General features: G+C 47.4%; 1 protein-coding gene across 11 annotated transcripts in view; it reads right to left on the reverse strand.

Moving 5' to 3' along the window:
* Positions 1-16,274, reverse strand: part of rreb1a (ras responsive element binding protein 1a) — a 262,748-nt gene that overhangs the window by 82,748 nt on the left and 163,726 nt on the right. The window lies entirely within an intron of this gene.

Here is a 16,274-nt window from a genome sequence, read left to right on the forward strand (position 1 = left end):
TGAGCTATCCAACCGTGGAGGTCCTCACGCTGACCAAATCCTGCCTAACCTGATGTCAACACAGCTATGGTCTCAGCAGGAGTCACTTGTGATGGTCACGAGCAGGAGCCCTAGCGGATTCTGTCCCTCCCTAACACTGAAGACAAACGTAGCACCAGATAAGCTAACTCACCACAGAGGAGGGTAAAAACCAGACCTGCTTGTACCGATAGCTTCATCATGCCCCTGGACAAAGTTTTTACTCACTCGCTTTCGGGAGAGTTCTTAGTTAATAATGCTCGGTGGTTTAAATGACAGCAGATATTTTATATAATCACCCCCAAATGTTTTCCCAAGGTTTAGTACAGATCTGTGATGTAATGGGCCACACCGTGCACAGACTATTTGGAAACCTGAAGAAGATTTTTTTTTTTTAAATTGAAACTTTTTGTTTTGAAAAATGAAGTGTGAATGAAAGGAACATTCCTAGAGATGATCACACTGTTCTGATGTAAGGCCATCAATCTGAAGTTAGGGCAGATTTTCCCCCTGGGATTCTGGACAGCGATGTTGGAACCCAGTGGTGGTCCCGAGCCCGCACTTGGGGGCAGTGAGAGCGGCTCAGTGATCGTCCCAGGATCGTGGCAGGATCCGGCACTCCACCACCCCCTCCCCCCCCCCGCAACAAAATCCAGCCCATTAACTCCGTTTCTCTCTTCACAGATGCTGCCTGACCTGCTGGGTATTTCCAGCACTTTCTGTTTTTATTTCCGATTTCCAGCATCTGCAGTATTTTGCTTCTGTAATGAGCATACTGTTGTTCTGTCAAGTCAAGGGGCGGCACAGTGGCGCAGTGGTTAGCACCGCAGCCTCACAGCTCCAGGGACCCGGGTTCGATTCTGGGTACTGCCTGTGTGGAGTTTGCAAGTTCTCCCTGTGTCTGCGTGGGTTTTCTCCGGGTGCTCCGGTTTCCTCCCACAAGCCAAAAGACTTGCAGGTTGATAGGTAAATTGGCCATTATAAATTGTCACTAGTATAGGTAGGTGGTAGGGAAATATAGGGACAGGTGGGGATGTTTGGTAGGGATATGGGATTAGTGTAGGATTAGTATAAATGGGTGGTTGATGTTCGGCAAAGACTCGGTGGGCCGAAGGGCCTGTTTCAGGGCTGTATCTCTAATCTAATCTAAAGTATCGCACAATGGCGGAGAAAAAAGCCTGGTGCTTCTCAAACCACCTGACCCACGGAAAATGTTCCAGGATTAAAGGTGACCCAGTGACCCTTGAAACCACCAACGTACAGTGTAATATAAGCATTCCTTTACTGGTGTCCAAAGGTCCTGCTAGAACACCCCACCAACCTTCTGCAAGTTTGTGCTCCTCAACACTCCCCAAAACAGAATATATTCTGTTAAAGTGGAGCAGTGCCCAATGAGGTTAAGGCTAGCACTAAGGAATGACAACTCTTTACATAGAATCATTGAATGGTGCAGCACAAAAGGCCATTCAGCCCATCAGGCACTTTACATCCCTTATGTTACTGAACGCCAAGTGGGTGATGGACTTTAGTAATGAAGATTTCCATTACTTCCAATAGAAGTTCTCAATATTGCGGACGGGGTGGGGGGGGGGCGGGGGCGGGTGGGGTTGTGGCATCAAGAAGAGAGGGAAGGCAAAAACATTTCCAAAAGACATAGCTAATCTTGGTCATCACAAACTCGTGGGTTCAAGTCCCACTCCAGGATTTGAGCGCAAAAAAATCAAGTCTGACACTCCAGTGCAGCACTAAGCAAGTGCTGCACTGCCGGAGGTGCCGCCTTTTGGATGAGACATTAAACTGAGGCCCTGTCTGCCCTCTCAGGTGAACGTAAAAGATTCCATGGCACTACTTTGAAGAAGACCAGGTGAGTTAATCCCGGGTGCCCTGACCAATATTTATCCCTCAATCGACATCACAAAAACAGATGATCTGGTCATTACCACATTGCTGTTTGTGGGAGCTTGCTGTGTGTAAATTAGCTGCCATGTTTCCTACATTACAACAGTGACTACACTTCTAAAGTATTTCACTGGCTGTAAAGCACTCTGACATCCGGTGGTCATGAAAGGCGCTTTATAAATGGAAGTCTTTTTTACTCAGTTGGGTGGAAATACAGACACAGCAATTACTCTCAGCATTCCCAAGTTAGGGAGGGAGAGACAAAAAAAAAAAGACAAGTCAGCCAGGGTTCTCACTTCCGATTGTTCCTCAGGAACACTTCAGGATGAGGTCGGGACTGAGCTAGGCAAACAAGTAGCCTGAGGGCACCTACCATTACGCCTCAGCAATAGATAACGACCATTTGGACAAGACACTGGAGAGTGCTGAACAGTCAGGGAACCACACCCAGCAAGGAATGAATGCCTACACGAAAGAAGGGAGGTGGGGGGTGGGGGGGGGTTGCAAATCATCTGCAGAGTTAGGCATTTCATCTCCAGCTGCTCTAACATACGTCCCAGCAGTTGGTTACAGCTTTGGGAATGCTATTCTCCTGTTTAGGGAATGGCACATAGCAAGGGGTGATCGTAAAGAAAGACAAGAGGCCAAATAAAACCATACAATGCCATTCTGTTGGCCATTCAGTTCACTTCGAAAACAGGGATGTGGTTCCCCTGCATCATGCATTAATGAAAAGGAGGCAAAGTTTAATCTCAGTCGCTCAGACAGTGCATGAGGGAAGCTCTGTCTATTGTTCTCCACTCACAGTCGTGGAGCAGTCCTTCCCCTCTGCTACTTTAGCATGTCTGCTTTCGGCTGCTATATTCCAGAACGGCTTTAGAAGGTAAATATGTGCAGCTGAACAGGAAGCCAGTGTTTATCTGCTCCAGCCAGCAAGGCCTGTTGGGGATGATACAATCACCAGGATGTTTCAAAGCAATTCAATCAGGTCATTACCACTTCCCCTCCCAACTAACTGCCAAAACATGTCCCAAAATTCTGATGGAATAGGAAAGAGAAGTTTGGAAGCTACCAACTCGACTACCTGCAGACATGGCCTGTGTCTCTACCTTAGTAACCACTTAAAGTCCGACATGCAGTCCACAAGAACTCAGCAGTGAGCTAGAAACAGATGGAAGAGTCAAAAGCAGCTCACTGAACAACAACAACTTATATTTATATAGCGCCTTTAACGTAATAAAACGTCCCCAGGTGCTTTACGGGAGCGTTATAAAGCAAAATACAATGCTGAGCCACATAAGGAGATATTGGGTCAGATGACCAAAAGCTTAGCCAAAGAGGTAGGTTTTCAAGAGAGTCTTAGATTACAGAGATAGGGAGGGAGAGGCGAGGCCATGGATGTCTGCACTCAGTGATGTCTGCTGGCAGTCCAGTTGGAGCTAAGTCGTCCAGGAACTAACGAGGGAGAAGATGCAAAATGAATATTGTTGCCTCCTTACAGAAAAGGCCTAAAATGGTCCTTAGGCTTTGGGTTTTTACATACAAATTGTTTTGCCTTTGTAAAGGAGTATTGGGACTGCAAATCTATCCAGCTTTTGCAGGACTGAAAGGAAGGAAGGAAAAGGACAGCCTCATTTTGAGTGAGATTAGACTGAAAATACAGTGTTTATATTCCTTCGATAGCAAAAGCCCAATTATTGCTTCTTGCTGACGTCAACATCTGCAGAGAATGCAGTCTGAACTGACACACCATCCATTCAAATCATTGGCTACTTCTTTTAAACAATTAACTACCTTCTTTTTGACGGTGGATGGTCTGACCCCGAGCTTCAGGCTGGCAGAACACACTAGAATTCATCCCATGTGGAGACTGTGATTGGCTGGAGAGGTGTTGCAGCCATCACAGGCAGCGGCCATTCACTTAGGCCCAGAACCATTTGGGGAAAAAATGGACTTGCATTTGTCTAGCACCTTTCACAACTTCAGGACCTCCCAAAATGTTTTACAGCCAATTAATTACTTTTGAGGTCTAGTCACTGCTGGAATGTAGGAAACACGGCAGCTAATGTACAGCAAGATCCCACATGTGATAAAGACCAGAAACCCTGTTTTTAGTGATGTTAGTCGAGGGATTAATATTGGCCCGGACACTGAGAAGAACTTCTCCGCTCTTCTTCAAAACAGTATCTACTTGAGAGGACAGAAGGGCTCGCAGTTTAATGTCTAAAGGATAGCCTCTGTGACAGTGCGGCACTCCCCTCTGTACTGCACTGGATCATCAGCCTGGATTTTGAGCTCACTGGTGCTGGAGTGGCACTTGAACCTGTGGGTTCAGAGGTCAGAGTGCTACCCAGTGAGCCAGGCCTAACAACCTGGGACCGTGAGAGTTTAACGCAATGGAAACTAACAGAATAGTTTACTGCAGGTCTGCAAGTTTTTGAAAATATGGGCAATCAGTTTCAAGTCATAATTTTCAACTGGATTGTGACCCTCTGCATACCTTGGGCATCTGAAATGGAAGGAACACGTTTATAATCAGAAAATACAGTCAGATTGATGACGAGAAATGAAACAACAAAAGGCACTGGGGTGTCGTTTCATCTGTCACTGAATAATGGAAATTCCCATTCAAATTCTCAATAAAAAAGCAATGATTTGACGAGCTGTCTCTGATGTCAGCTGTGGATTGCTCGGCAGCACTGGCACCCCTGAACCAAAAGTTCAGGGTTCAAGCCCCACTCCAGCAAATGGAGCACAAATTCTCGGCTGACCGTCCCCCACTGCAGCACTGAATGGAAGCTTCCCTCTCATGTGGGTGTAAAAAATAAAAATCCCGTGATAATGTTTGAAGAGCAGATTCCTGGAAGACATTTCTCTCTCAGCCAACATCACATTGCCAGATAATCTGGCCATTATCACACTGCTGTGTGTGGGAGCTTGCTGTGCGCACATTTGCTGCCGCGTCTCCAACTTTACAACAGTGACTCCACTTCAAAAGTGGCTAGAAAGCGCTTTGGGAATTCTTGAGGTGGTGAAAGGCGCTATATAAATGCAAGTTTTCCTTCTCAAACAGGAGCGTTTCTCCCCACCCCCGATATCTACACATGAAACTTCACTATAACCAAGCACCTTATCAGAATTGGCTGCACCCACTCAGTTATGACTGGCTGCTGGTTGTGCTTGGATGTGTTTCTTGTGCTTTTTAAAATGCTCTGCTGTGATCCTTCTGAAACAGAATTCTGACACTGAGAAACTCCTGCGGCAGGATTTTCCCTGTGAGTTTCTGAGCCCCACCGTCAGGCTGAAAAGTGGGTCAGACGCCCACACTGTGTGGGTGGGTGGGGGGGGGGGGGATTTTATGTAGTCGACGGGGGTCTCGGCTTTCGGCTAGAGAGCGGGTGAATGCCCCGCGTCACCTCCTCATGGGGAAGGTCCACCGCATTACGCATTCGGCACCCAAGTGGACCGCGGTGGACTTTCCCCGGGATTAAAGACTCCGGCGACAGAGGCCCCATCTGCTGAGAGTTCCCAGCCCTTTTACTGAGCAGCACCACCCCGCAGGTAAAGCACCCACTCACGGCCTATGATCATCGAGGGACCCAGGCCACGGGTCAGTGATGGTGGGAGGGGGTTTCACGGGGTGCGGGTTGTAGGGGAGAGGGGTGCGGGGCGGGGGGGGGGGGGGGGGGGGAGTCGGCAGCAAAGGCAGGGGGTGGGTCTCAGTGGGCCCCCCATTCCCAATGCCAAGGGGTCCCTCAATTAGGCATTAAGTGCCTTTTAACGAGGAACCCACCACCCCCCCCACCTCAGCTGGCAAGCAACCTGCACGGGTTCGCTTGTCTTGCTCCCCATGTGGCGACAGGCCCTCCTGCTGCTGGGCTAATTCTGGTGGCAGTGGAATGAGGCCCTGAATTGGGCATCAATTGGCGGCAGGGCGGGAAGGCCATCCACGGGAGTGCTGGCCCCTGGTCTGCTGCCGGGAGGCCTGCCTCTAGACAGTTAAACTGATCCCCACCACCTCCGGGAACCTGGACGACGTGCAGGCTGGAGGCACGGAATTCCATGACTTCCTGCCTCCATTCCAAGCCTGGTGGGGCCGGAAAAATCCTCCCCCTTGTTTCAGTTACCACATCTAGGGAAATGGGGGGAAAAAACTTTCCATTCATATCTCTGCCAGTTGATCGCCTCATGAATTAAGGACACCATGGCCCACAATGCAACATTTCAAGGACGATCAGCTATGGGATCAGCCATCAACTGTGATGGTTTAAAGTTGTCTAGACGGCAATGCAGCATGAAGATATTGACACTGTATTGTTCTGTTTGAATAAACAAATGAGGGCAAAACTGGAAATTCTGGTTAGGCTCATGACTATGCAGTGCAGTTTGGCAATAGTTTCAGAGTTTCAAATCACTCTCCCCACCTTCCCTTCCTCCCTGCGCTGTGAACAGGGTGTTTGAAGATTGAACAAGAACAACTAATATACAGTCGGGCAATGCAATATTAAGATAACCCAGGATAGCCTGGCACTCCTGCCAAAAACCAAAATGTAATGTGATTTCCAATGTGAGGCCTGGACAACGTATGCCAGCCAAGAGCGACATCTCAATTCATTCCATCTTCGCTGCCTTCGGAGAATACTTGGCATCAGGTGGCAGGACTATATCTCCAACACAGAAGTCCTTGAAGCGGCCAACACCCCCAGCTTATACACACTACTGAGTCAGCGGCGCTTGAGATGGCTTGGCCATGTGAGCCGCATGGAAGATGGCAGGATCCCCAAAGACACATTGTACAGCGAGCTCGCCACTGGTATCAGACCCACCGGCCGTCCATGTCTCCGTTATAAAGACGTCTGCAAACGCGACATGAAATCGTGTGACATTGATCACAAGTCGTGGGAGTCAGTTGCCAGCATTCGCCAGAGCTGGCGGGCAGCCATAAAGACAGGGCTAAATTGTGGCGAGTCGAAGAGACTTAGTAGTTGGCAGGAAAAAAGACAGAGGCGCAAGGGGAGAGCCAACTGTGCAACAGCCCCAACAAACAAATTTCTCTGCAGCACCTGTGGAAGAGCCTGTCACTCCAGAATTGGCCTTTATAGCCACTCCAGGCGCTGCTTCACAAACCACTGACCACCTCCAGGCGCGTATCCATTGTCTCTCGAGATAAGGAGGCCCAAAAGAAAGAAATGTGATTTCCAATACTTGAGGGGAACATGGCAACATGACCTGATGAAGCAGTAGGATGCTCTTCCTAATGGGCATACGGAGCTCACCTCAGTGGCCAGCTTGCCTTAATACTGCTTTAAAAAACCGCGGGTATCCTCTTCTTAAAAACTGCGACTTGATGACGTTTGTGGACCTGAATCTGTGGCAACTAAATTAATGAAGTCAGTGCAGTTACTCAATCCTGCCACCACCTATAAGCTAATTCGACTCTTTTCAACTGCTGCATTGACTCATACTTTTAAGTCAGTGCATCCCACACATCCTTGCTGAATTAATTTTAAGCAGCAGAGAATCTAGGTCTTACACTGCAATTCATTTTCCATGGATGTTTAAAGGGCATCCTGATAGTTGCCGTAATTCGTTATACAAAATGACTGAGCACATACCTGAAGGACAACTTCAAAAGCTTAAACATCCCTAATTAGAGGACACTGCGCAGAGACGGTTTATAATCTATAAGTGACTGTCCCAGACAGGCGTGGAATAACATTACATAAAGATCAGTGTCTTTTCCTAGTCCAGTCTCCAACGATTAGCTGAAGCACAGAAACAGTCCAAAACAAAAAAAAAACGTGTTTGCACGTTTCACAAATCCATATCCTGAGGTACTGTGTACAGTTTTGGTCCCCTTACTTAAGGAGGGATATATTTCCATTGGAAGTTCAGAGAAAGTTCTCTAGACTGATTCCTGGGATGAAGGGGTTTCAGAATATGGGCTCTCCCATTTAAGACGGAGATGAGGAGGAATTTCTTCTCTCAGAGGGTCGTAAATCTTTGGAATTCTCTTCCCCAGAGAGCAGTGGAGGCTGCATATATTCAAGGCTGAGTTAGACAGATTTTTGAGCTACAAGGGAGTTAAGTGTTACGAGGGAACAGGCAAGAAAGTGAAGTTGAGGCCAAGATCAGATTAGCATGATCGTACTGAATGGTGGAGAAGGCTCAAGAGGCCATTTGGCCTACTCCTGCTCCTATTTCTTATGTTCTTATCTCCTTAAAGAGGCAGACAACAGCGACACCACTAACACTGACCAACTGCACCGCAAGGGAATTCCCTCAATGAGAGTAACTTCAAACTACAGACCTAAAAATCAGAATTTATCATTGTGAAATGATTAAATCCGTCTATTTTCCCTCCAGGTCACGCATCAGCTTTCAGCATTACAACCTGTCGTCTTCCATTGTGATTTTCACACCAAGTACAAAAAAAATAAACATTTTCCAGAAAGGTGGATTCCTGGCCCAGGCTGAGTTATCTGATGGCAGACAGAGCACAGCCAGTTGCACTCAGCATCCCTTGGCTAGGTGGACAATGAGCCAAGGTCACAGTTCCCGACTGCTTTTCAGGTACCCCTGCTAGAAAATGTGTGTATGTAGATATGGCGGATGGATTTGGGCTTGGCTGTGATACTTCTGTGGTTGAATAGTCATCTGGTGCTCACTGCCTGGGTTCACAAATAAAGCATGGTCACTAGGGCGAGCTACCAGAGGGTTGCCTAGAGACACAGAATCAGTGCTTTCAGGCCTGGAGAAGATTGGCCCAAAAGAAAAAGGAGAAAAAACCTCCTATCCACAAACAACAATTACTTGGATTTATACAGACCTTTAACCTAATGAAACATCCCAAGCATTTTACAGGAGAGTTATGGAACAAAATTTACTCCGAGCCGCGTAAGGAGATAATAGGCCAGGGCCGAAGGTCCTGTTTCAGTGCTGTATCTCTCTATGACTCTATGACCTAAAGCTTGGTCAAAGAGGTAGGTTTTAAGAAGGGCACAAAGGTGGAGAGAGAGTTAGAGACAGAGAGGTTTAGGTAGGGAATTCCAAAGCTTAGGACCTAGGCAGTGAAGGCACGGCCGCCAATGGTGGAGCGATTAAAATCAGACAGGCTCCATAGGCCGGAATTTGTGGAGAGCAGAGGTCATGGTAGGGACTGTAGGGCTGGAAGAGATGTCCTCCACTGTTCCTGATTCTCACTAGCATTGCCTTTTCCTTTAAGGCTCGAATTGAGGCCACATAGTGCCCAGCTGTGGAGGCGAAGTTCTGACTGAAAAAAGTGCAAGTATCTCCCTCTTTGCGATGAACCACGAGTGCAACCCAAAGCTGACGACAGTAAACAAGTCTTAGGTTTATCGACTGAATGCCACATTAATATCAGAGCTTTGTATACACTCCTCAGAATGATACCGCTGCCTAATAATCAGCATTGCCAATATTCAGGATATCATTCTTCAGCATCAGTACAGAGCACAGGGGGCAGGGCTGATAAGGACACCTCGGACTGCTACATATGAAGACACAAGTTAGCACTGTTATTCAAAAAAGAACATATTGATGATAGCAACTGAAGCGATTCTGCCCTCGTAGATTCCACACCTTTTAACAACACAGCAAAGTAGTTTCACAGATGCACCAGTTGTTCCCAGGCAGCTGGCTGGCAGATGCAGTGCCTTAAAAAAAAATGTTGCACTGTATGCAGCACACACTGAATAATATTGCTCCTTTTGTGCAAGGAAGTTGTGGTGGAATCCTTTGCAGGTTAACTTCTGACCAGATTTTTCTTCACAGAATTTACCCTCTAATTTGGCAGAAGTGAAACTTCTCCAGTAACGGGGACCAAAATCCCCGGCATCGTTGAAGAAGCAATTAGATGCGACAATGGCAAGGACAGTTAGTGTCGGACTGAAAGGATGAATTAAGATGGGATCATCCTTTTTAGATTCTTGCATCATTAACCCAACAAAGTGTTCCTTTCCATAGTCCGTTTCCCATACAACTACAACAACCTGCATTTATCTAGCACCTTTAATGTCGTTAAATGTCCCAAGCAGTTTCAGAGAAACGTCATCCATCAAAATTGACACTGAGCCACACATTTGGAGATATTAGGACAGCTGACCAAAAGCTTGGCCAAAGAGGTAGATTTTAAGGCGCATCTTAAAAGGAGGAGAGAGAGATGGAGAAGCGAGAGGTTTAGACAGGGAGGGAATTCCAGAGCTTAGGATCAATACGGCATACACAATTATTGGCTTCAAGTTTAGAAAAAGATGAAAGGAACACCTGGTTTGCAAGAAATCTCACTGGCCGTCGAGTCTGCTTTCTCATCCTTCGGGTAACTGAAAAAACACGGCAATAACGATTCTGAATATTTAGGTTTACAAATTCCAGCCCATTTGGAATGGACAATTACTACAGGCTGGGCCAGGGGGTTTGAAAGAAAGAAGGACTTGCATTTATATAGCGCTTTTCAGGACCATAAAATGTCTTAAAGTACCTTAGAGCCAATGAAGGAGTTTTGAAATCCAGTCATTGTTGTAATGTAGGAAATGCAGCAGCCAATTTGCGCACAGCAAGCTCCCACAAACAGCAATGTGATAATGGCCAGATAATCTGTTTTTTGTGATGTTGACTGAGGGATAAATATTGGCCAAGACACCGGGGATAACCCCCATGCTCTTCTTCAAAAATAGCGTCGCGGGATCTTTTACATCCACCTGAGCAGGCAGTTGGGGCCTCGGGTTAACGTCTTGTCTGAAAGACAGCACCTCCAACAATGCAGCATTCCCTCAGCACTGCAAAGAAGTGTCAGGAAGGGGGACAGTGGCATACTGGCAATGTCACTGAATTTGTAATCCAGAGGCCCAGGCTAATGCCCTGAGAACACAGGTTCAAATCCCGCCATGGTAGCTGGTGGAATTTAAATTCAACTAATTAATAAAAATCAGTAATGGTGCCCTGAAACTATCATCGATTGTCGTAAAAACCCCATCCCGTTCACAAATGTACTTTCGAGAAGGAAATCTGCTGTCCTTACCCGGTCAGACCTAGATGGGACTCCAGATCCACAGCAATGTGACTGACTCTTAACTGCCCTCTGAAATGGCCCAGCAAGCCACTCAGTTGTCAAGGGCAATTAGGGATGGGCGGATGGTTCCCCGAGCAGACCGTCAAAGTCATTTGGCGGAATGCCTCATCACCAGAACTTTCAAACAAGCACCAAGACGTAGCTTGGCTGGTGGTGAGAAGGGCCCTCCCCGTCAGATCCTTCATGCACACCCGAAGTCTCGCCCCCTCCGCACAGTGCCCCCGCGTTGGCTGTGGTGGGGAAGAGACGGTCGCCCACCTCCTCCTGGAATGTGCCTTTGCAAAGCAGGTGTGGAAAGAGATGCAGTGGTTTTTGTCAAGGTTCATCCCAAGCAGCTCTGTAACACAGGAGTCTGTGCTCTACGGGCTGTTCCCAGGGACGCACACCGAGACAAACATCAACTGCTGCTGGAGGACTATCAATTCGGTGAAAGACGCCCTATGGTCTGCCCGAAACTTGCTGGTCTTCCAGCGCAAAGAGTTGTCCACCACCGAATGTTGCAGACTGGCACATTCCAAGGTCCAGGACTACGTGCTGAGGGACGCACTAAAGCTTGGGGCAGCCGCAGCAAAGGCTCAATGGGGAAAGACCACAGTGTAAGGTTCCCCCACCAAGCTGGACTGAGGGGCTGGATCCATGGGAAACCCCTCGAACTGTATCGTTAATATTCTGAATTGTTGTAAATGTAAAACTGTAATTGACATGACAATTGTGAAACGGAAGGGTTGGGAAGAAACTCATGACAGTATTGAAGGAAACTGATCTCCCTTGCAATGTTTGTATTTTTTGGTGCTGTTTGGAAACTGTTTGGCAATGTAATTTTTACAGATTTTTATGAATAAAGTATATTTTGGAAATAAAAAAAAAAAATTAGGGATGGGCAACAAATGCTGGTCTTGCCAGCGATGCCCACATCCCGTGAAAGAATTAAAAAACAACTAGATCTTTGCGTTCAAACCCTGGAGTGGGACTTGACCCCACAACCGAGAGTGTGACCAACTGAGCCCCAGCTGACCAGCACTGTGGAAATCGGAAAAAATTCTGGCAGAGCGGTACCAGGACTGTAAGTGGAGCCCACAATGCAGTGGCACAACCATGGAGCGGGCAAAAGTGTTTGTTTCTAACACTTTGGCCAGACTGGACAATTCATCCTCCGTCTCTGCCTGGAGGATCTCTGAAGTTCCAGTGCCCACACAGGGCTAGCACTCCATCATTGCTGCAAACAGGCTGCATTCTCAGGATTGGGGATTGGGTGATAACCAAGGCAGGTAAATGGGCAGAAGTTCCTCCTCACTGTATTTCCAGTGGCTCAACTGCCGAACCAGAACTTCTGTCCCTAATGGTGGACAAAGCATTGAAGATGCAGCAGAAACCAGGCACACTGGCAGGTAAGGTGAAAAGGAGGCAGTGAAATTCTGTATAAGGCAATATATTTACGACTCATTAACGCTTCCCTCCATTCCCTTCCCTCCCATTTTTGCCTGTCACATAGACGAGAAACAGGACATTCCCATCTATGGAACAATGCTGAACGTGACATATGGCTTTGTATGAGGGACTAAGACAAACTGCACTTGTCATTAAGCACAGTAGCTTTGCTGAGCTTTCTGTTTTCCCAACCACTTTTTTTTAAGACTCTCGCAAGTCAAAGCAGGATGTGAAAGTTCCCACTGTCGTTTTTGCTTCTCAATGTTTAAAGTGTTATTTATGTCCTTTTCTCGGTCTCCCTGCAGAGAGCAGACCATTAGCCCAGGGGTGTGAGCTCCTGTGACATCCCATAGGGCAGGATCTTCCCAGAAAGGGTTGCCGGGGGAGGGGTTGGGGTGGGGCAGCCCCGACGTCGGGGGAGTTTTTCAGGTGGTCAGCCAGCTCGGGTGGGAGGCGTGACCTCCCCCACAAAATATCACCAGGGCAAGGCAATCAAGAGCCGGCAGGCAGGGGACGGGTGGGGGTGTGTGGCGGCCAAGTAAGGAAGACGGGCGGGCTTTCCACGCTGCCAGGCTAATCAGAGCACCAGCTGCTCTGCAGCCTTGGCAGCGCCACCGCGAGAGATGGCCGCTGCTGAGGTAGCAAGGGAAATGCGAGGGCGCCTCCCATTTTGAGGCGCCATCGCACGGGTGGCAGAGAGTAGCTTTTTTTTTTGCGGGGGCAAAGCAGGCGGGTGCCGGCGATTGGAGGGGAAGCATCTCCAGTGGTGGCGTCGGGGCTGCGCTGGTGGCCTTCGTCACTGCCGGCTCCCCCTCCTTCGGCCATGGAACCTCTGGTTCCGATGGCACTGCCCCCCCCATACCCCACCCCGGGATGCCACTGGGAGGTTGCCTCCATGCAGCTGGCACATGCCATGGGGCCGCTCCACCGACAGAAAAATGGCCCTTAATTGGGCTTTTAATTACTCAAATTGACCGCCTAACTCCGGCTGGCGGGCATTCAAGCCGCTGCTGGGAAAGTTCCCCAGCGACGTGAATATGCCGGGAGCCAACCTGACGTGGCTCCCCTGCATTTTATCGGCCCATCCGTCTCCCAGCCAATACTAGAGACCCAGAGCAACATCCTTCCAATTTAGTTCATCGTTGTGTAGGCCTGATCCCTGAACCTACCACTAAACTCTGAGCAAAACAGATTACTATCTAGATAGTTCCAAGCTAAATGCAACAAAAGGTACTATTTCTCATGTAGGACCCTTATATGTAAACTAACAGTGTGATTGCAATTGGAACTCATGAGCACTGTTGATTTCACATGACAATGGTGCTTTCATTATCCATCTGCAGGCTCTCCTCTTTCCTAACTTACCAGCAGAATGTTTATGGGGCAAAACCTCATGCAATATGTCAACACTCCACGTAGTCTGCTGAAACCAATTATCTCTATGACATAAAACAATTTTGTATTTTTTCATAGTGTCGTGTAGAGCTCATATTCATACCATCACTAAGACCGCCTACTTCCACCTCCGTAACATCGCCCGACTTCGCCCCGGTCTCGGCTCATCTGCTGCTGAAATCCTCATTCATGCCTTCGTTACCTCTAGACTTGACTATTCCAATGCACTCCTGGCTGGTCTCCCACATTCTACCCTGTGTAAACTTAAGCTCATCCAAAACTCTGCTGACCATGTCTCAACTCGCACCAAGACCCATTCCCCTATCACCCACTGTGCTCGCTGACCTACACTGGCTCCCGGTCAAGCAATGTCTTAAATTTTAAAATTCTCATCCTTGTTTTCAAATCCCTCCCTGGCCTCGCCCCTCCCTATCTCTGTAATCTCCAGCCCCACAACCCTCCAAGATATCTGCGGTCCTCTTAATTCTGGTCTCTTGTGAATCCCCGATTTTAATCTTCACCACTGGTGGCCGCGCCTTCAGTTGCCTAGGCCCCAAGTTCTGGAATACCCTCCCTACACCCCTCCACCTCTCGATCTCACTTTCCTCCTTTAAGATACTCCTTAAAACCTACCTCTTTGACCAAGCTTTTGGTCATCTGACCTAATATCTCCTTTTGTGGCTCGCTGTCAGATTTTCTTTTAAAGTGCACCTGTGAAGCACTATGGGACTTTTTATTACGTTAAAGGTGCAATATAAATATAAGTTGTTGTTGCTGTAATTGTCTCTGTGATTGTTCCTAGGGTATTACTCATCTGTACGTGGGAGACTTATTTGCAGGGGGAAATCTCGTTTATCTGCCAATTTTTCTTATCTACTCGGGGTGTCCCCTGCATTATGGACCATTGTGGCCGCTAAGTCTAATTCCATGGAAGGAAAGTACATGTGAATGAATGAGAATGTGTCTGACAAACAAACAGGAAACAAAAATCAGTGACTGGATTCTGCAATAAAAACCACATGTATAAGATGCACATTAATTGTCATTTTAGCCCTGATCACCATTATCTGCAGCTTGCACCTTTCTTTTTTTATTGGCTTGGAAGAATCTGTTTCTTCAGGACGATGTGCACAGGTAACCACGGAAACAAGCCTGTGGTCAGCAAGAGCAGGTCTTCGGTGGGACCTCACCCTCAGCTCTGCAACTAACTGAATTCAGATACTTCAACAAGAAGGGTTACAGAAACACTCAGGCAGGGAAAACGAGGTCCCAGCCACAATTCTGCTCACGGGAGGCAAAAAGAAAACTAAGTGCTGTGTGTACACTTGTGTGAGCTGTGTTACTGGAGATCTTGTAAGCTGCATTTCAGCATTGTCTCAATTCCTGCATTTGTTACAGCTTCCTCTGCCAATGTTGCTATTTTATTTAGTACAGTAATAGCCCAACCGCAAACACCTCTGGAGATAATATTAAAATAAGGTTAATAAGTGAAAGAGTGTTATCCTTTTCGGGAGAGGAGAAGGTGTGCTCAGAGAAAGAGGGGGGCACTATTCTAAAGGAAGAACATAAGAAATAGGAGCAGGAGTAGGCCATTCGGCCCCTCGAACCTGCTCCACCATTCAATAAGATCATGGCTGATCTGATTGTGGCCTTAACTCCAGTTTCCTGCGCACCCCCCCCCCACCCCCCCACCCCCACTTCCTGGCCCATAACCCTCAACTCCCTTGTGGTTGGAAAATCTGTCTAATTAATACATTCAGTGACCCAGCCTCCACTGCTCTACGGAAAAGAGAATTTCAAAGATTAACAATCTTCTGAGAGAAGAAATTCTTCCTCATCATGGTCTTAAATGGGAGACCCTTCCTTATTTTGAAGCTGTGCCCCCTCGTTCTCCATTCCTCCACCAGGAGAAACATCCTCTCAGTATCTACCCTGTCAAGCCCCCTCAGAATCTTATGTTTCAATAAGATCACCTCTTATTCTTCTAAGCTCCAATGACTATAGGTCCATCTTTCCTCATAAGACAAACCCCTTCATCCCAGGAATCAACCTAGTGAACCTTCTCTGAACTCATTCCAATGCAAGTATATCCCTCCGTAAGTAAGGTGACCAAAACTGTATGTAGTACTCTAGCTGCGGTCTCACCGATGCCCTCTCAATTTCCAAGGAGACCCGCAACAGCACCCATTACATTTGACAACCTCTTAACGGGATAGGGTTCACTGTAAGGCTTTTTTCCCTGCACTATCAATGCTAACAGACAGTATATGCAAGGTGTGTACAAGTATACATGCTCCATACAGTGTTACTGTAAATGTATATAAAGCTCGGTGCCCTTCCATTATAATGTTGCAACACTGGTGTCACATGGCAGGGTGAATTGACCCACACAATGTTAGTTCAGTGCAGGATTGCTCAATGGAATTCTCTCAAATGATGGTTT

The sequence above is a fragment of the Heterodontus francisci genome, chromosome 2 (genome assembly GCF_036365525.1).
Source record: "Heterodontus francisci isolate sHetFra1 chromosome 2, sHetFra1.hap1, whole genome shotgun sequence".
NCBI lineage: Eukaryota > Metazoa > Chordata > Chondrichthyes > Heterodontiformes > Heterodontidae > Heterodontus > Heterodontus francisci.